This window comes from Podarcis liolepis (genome assembly GCF_965112155.1).
Source record: "Podarcis liolepis genome assembly, chromosome: 5".
Lineage (NCBI taxonomy): Eukaryota > Metazoa > Chordata > Lepidosauria > Squamata > Lacertidae > Podarcis > Podarcis liolepis.
Genome location: NC_139556.1, coordinates 69,320,605 through 69,325,456, shown reverse-complemented (window position 1 = coordinate 69,325,456; position 4,852 = coordinate 69,320,605).

Here is a 4,852-nt window from a genome sequence, read left to right as displayed (position 1 = left end):
GGAAAAAACAAAACACACAATACATCAAAACCAAAAACAAAAGCAGACAAAAAATTTAAAAACCAAATCCAATATTCCCAAATCTTTATCTTTCATTAACTTGTTTCATCGACCTCCTCACGTCTCCCTTTTTTGTATTCTAGTTATTAATTATCTCAGCAAATCCTTTCCATCTTTCACTATATTCTGTCATTAAATTACCTTAATTTATTTTAACCTTATCTTACCATAAAAAGCCCTAAAGCTTAAAACTTAAAAATTATTTATACATAATTCCTTAAAGCATTTCTACTAAAGCCAAATAGTTTCATTCCAACATTTTTTCTAACACTCATTATTTTTACAAAAATTCTCTAAATGAATTTTTAAACTTTCTTCTAATCTTCATCCATCGTGTCTTCTTCCTGGTCTCGGGTTTTGTCAGTCCTTTCTACCCCTTCCATCTAGTCCATCAACCTGGTGACCTTCTATCCGAGGCTCTTAAGTCTTTTCCATGTCCCTTCTGCAGGTCTTCTTCATATTTATACCTGCACTTTACTTTGTCTTCTGCTGATCTTATTCTTAATTTCCTTCCTTTCTCACTGAGGGGTAGATCTCGGGGAGACGCCAGCTTGACAGTATCTTTATCCCTTCTCGACAGGTCAGCCCATTCTCCATAGTCAGCACTGAAATCCAAAAGATATTTGAAGGCATATTTCAAAGTCCCTCCAAGGTTAAGGGCCCCCACAACTCCAAACTCCCCCCTGGCCCAAAACCAGATCCCAAAAGTCAAAACATCCCTGCATAGGCGGATCTATCCAGCTTCCCATCTCCAAACCAAACAGTACTCCATCTCTCCAAATCTGACTTTCTCCAGGTTCAGTCGTCAGAGACAACAACTTATGTTCCTGCAAGGCCGCAACTCTCTCCATTTCTGTTACTTGAGGTTCAGCCACAACCTCCTCCTCTGTCTTCTGCACAACTTGCTCCATTTCTATTACTTGAGGTTCAGCAACAACCTCCTCCTTTGTCTCCTGCACAACTTGCCCTGTCAAAGCAAATTCCTGGATTGGTTCCTGCGTGGTTTCTATATAGGCATTTACTGTTTGTCCAAAATTGCTAACTGCAACAGTCATCAAATCCATCTTCTCATGTAGCTGTTCCAGTAAAGCACTTGTCTTGCAAAAAGCAAGCACTAAAACTTCTTCTGGGCACATTCTTATTCAAGGTCAAATATCTGGTTCTCACGATCTTTAATCTCCACAGCTGTAGAATTCCCCAGATTGACTCCAACAACAGTTTCACAAGCTCCCTCTAGAGGAAACAGTTTCTGTTTGTATCCGTCTTTTTAAAAGCAGATCCAGCAACAAAATTCCTTTCATTTTTCAGATATTTTGTTCCTTTTAAGTGCAAAAGGAAACATTGGAATCAATATGTTTCTCTTTTTTAACTATCTGTCAAATAACGTTTTATTCACAGTCAATGAACTTCCCCAAAGCTTCTGTCTCTGACACCCCGTTCCCAGGTTCAAGACGGTGGAAATTTATCTTTCTTTACTCTCTCTCTCCTGCAGATTTAAACAGTCTAAGATTTTCCCCTTCTTCTCCTGCTTCCAAGGGGGGTTTGGTAGTTTTAACTGATGGAAATTTAGTCCTTTACAAATGACTTTCCAGACTTTAGCTTGCAATGTCTTTGCTTCAATCTATTTACAAAAGCGGAAGGCAGACTTCCTGTTTAGACCTTCCTGCTTCGGTGCCAAATTAAGATGTTTCATAATCCAATTTGTTTAAAGGTAGTTGTTTAAAGTCCAATTGTCCACAGGAAAAAGTCAGCGCTCTCCGGCAACAGCAATGCGGCTTCACTCCATGAAAAGAGCAGTTGATTCAAAGCACCGCGCCGCTCACCCCACGTCGCTCCGGATCCCCGAAACCGGGTTTCCCCGCGAGTAGGGGAGGCGCAAAAGGTGCCAGCCAAATCCCATGTCCACAGGCTTCTCCCGCCTGTGGTTTTCAGTGGGTCTCCGCCTCGCCGTGGCGGTCCAGACCCTAGTTTCACGAAGCGGATTCCTCCCGGTCAGAGGAAATCCGCCATTGCCGGAGGCGCTAACCCGGAAGTCTCCAGCCTCCTCTTCTCACAGTGGCCAAACAGATGCTTTTTGACAAGCCACATGCAGGACCCAAGCATAAGACCACTCTCACTTCCTGCGGTTTCCAGAAAGTGGTATTTAGAAGCATTACTGAATCTGACTGTGGAGACAGAGCATATCCATTGTGACCAGCAGCCTCCATGAATTTGTCTAATCCTCTTTTAAATCCATCCAGCTTAGTGGCCATCACTGCTTCCTTTGGGAATGAGTTCCATAGCTCAACTGTAAGCTGCATGAAGAAGTATGCCAGGGAATTTTGATGGGGAACAGCCCCTTCCTTGATAATTTTGCCCCCCCCCCGATGGTGTGCCTGCATGAAGATTGCCACCCCCCCCACTACTCTGCATTGGGTTCAACCAATCAACTCAGAATGGTTATCTTATTTTCTTCTCCTTCCTGATATAGATCAGGAGGCATGCATTAAAATGTGTACTGGAACATTGCAGATTTTTGCTCTGCCAATTTTACAGTGGTCCAGCTGTAAGATTCTTCTCTCTCCTTGCATGAATTTAGTCACTGATAAACATCATGAAAGCAAATAATTATTAGAAGCTGCCCCTTTGTGAGGTTTTAGAAAGTGATATGCATTTCAGCTTTTTTTGCTGCCCTCTTTGAAGGTTGATAAAGTAAGCTATTTAATTATGGTGGGCAACCTCATAAAGCAAAATTCAATGACCTTTTCTTCACCCTCACCCTGGTACATCCCTGTCATTCAGCTGTTATACAATCTGTACATTTTAGCCCTGGAGATAGAAGTCAGTGAGCCAAAAAAACCTACTTTTGCAACTATTTTTTGTCATCTCTAAAAGGGCTTCCAGACTGAAAGCATACTGGGAGCATTCTCCCTTATAAAAGTACAGTGGTACCTCTGGTTATGTACTTAATTCATTCCAGAGGTCCGTTCTTAACCTGAAACTGTTCTTAGCCTGAAGCACCACTTTAGCTAATGGGGCCTCCCGCTGCTGCCACACGATTTCTGTTCTCATCCTGAAGCAAAGTTCTTAACCCGAGGTACTATTTCTGGGTTAGCGGAGTCAGTAACCTGAAGCGTATGTAACCTGAAGCGTCTGTAACCCGAGGTACGACTGTAGTCCAGTCACATAAATCTGTTTTAAGATTGCCCTTTGTCTCACCTCATGGTCCCATGACCAACTAGAGCTTGTTCCAACCTTTTCTATCACTTACCTGAGGGATGTCTGAAAGCTACAATTTCTTTTCAACCTTGAGTTGAAAACTTTGCTGGGATTCCAACATTCAACCTTCCACTATATCAATTTTGCATAACTTTAGTGGGATGAACATAAAATGCTTAACCCTACTCAAATCACAGTTGCCATTAACATGAATGCAATTTTAGATTGTAAAAGAGAGTTCCACCTGATTTTCATGGTTAGCGTGGATTAACTGCATTCACTAACAAATCAAGCAGTGAATGCTGTTAGTTTGCTAAATCTATCAAAAACATGCTTTCAACCACCATTGTACGCACTGAGGGAAAGTTAATGAATGAATTTGTCAATTCATTAGTCACCTGTGAGCAACATCTAGCTCAGTTATTCCTTTTGTAAATGTACAGCTGTACCTTTTGTATAAAACTCCTAGAGCAGGGCACAATTCAGAATCAATAAAGCCTATACAGTAAAGCTCAAAATAAAGACAATGGAAACATCATAAAAGTAGCAGCCATAAAATAAGTAAGATCAATAAAATCCATCTGAGCCAAAAATCGCAAGAAAGCTATGCAGAGATTTGATACCATTCCAAGCAAAACATCAGTTCACTATATTCTACCCTCAGCGAGAACAGAAGGTGAAGAAGAGCTAGCAACAATTTTTTTTTGACACCAGGAGCCAGATAAAGCAGAAATAAAATATCACACTAGTCCATTCCACCCTTCAAAGCAGAATGCACCTCAGACATTAAAAAAGAATCAAGAACCCAACATTTTTCCTGGTTCCCGCTTTGCAGCTCTTTTTTGTCATAGCTGGAGAGTGGACTCACCCACAAAAATCTCTGAGATGCACAGCTGTGACCACCTCAATCAAAACTTCGCAACTTTGCAGTCTATAACCTGCCCATTTTCTGAAGCAGAAAAGGGAACACGTGATAATATATAAACCAAGCGGCTGGGGAAACATTGTGGTCAGAGGTCATTTTCAGTCAGCTACATGCCTACAGATGAAGGCCACCTGCAGGATCACAACCATCATTCCCTAGACCTGGGAGGATGCCGGCCAGGTCGCCTCCCTATAAAAGCAAGCTGCTACTATTACCAGTGAAAAGTATGCACTCAGCATCACACTTGGTAGAGCAGGAGGAAAATGGGGGGGGTCCCCCACCCCGCTCCCCAGCAAGAGGAAATGGCAGGTTATTTCAGATGGTCGATTTGGGTGGCATTCCTATTTGGTGCCAGTGTGGTGTAGTGGTTAAGAGGGGTAGACTCGTAATCTGGGGAACTGGGTTCGCGTCTCTGCTCCTCCACATCCACATTTGGGTAGTGATAAAGCGGGATATCAAATCCAAACTCCTTCTCCCCCTCCTCCTCCTCCTCCTCCTCCTCCTCTTCCTTTCTCATAATTATTTCAAGGGTAGGTTGTACAGATGGAAAATAGAATTTCAAGTTATGAATTATGGTCCTAAAGATCTAATAAATTAATACAACTACATTTTTCATTGGATTCTAGCTGTGATTAAGGGGCCATGTAACCAACTGAATGCAGAGATTTA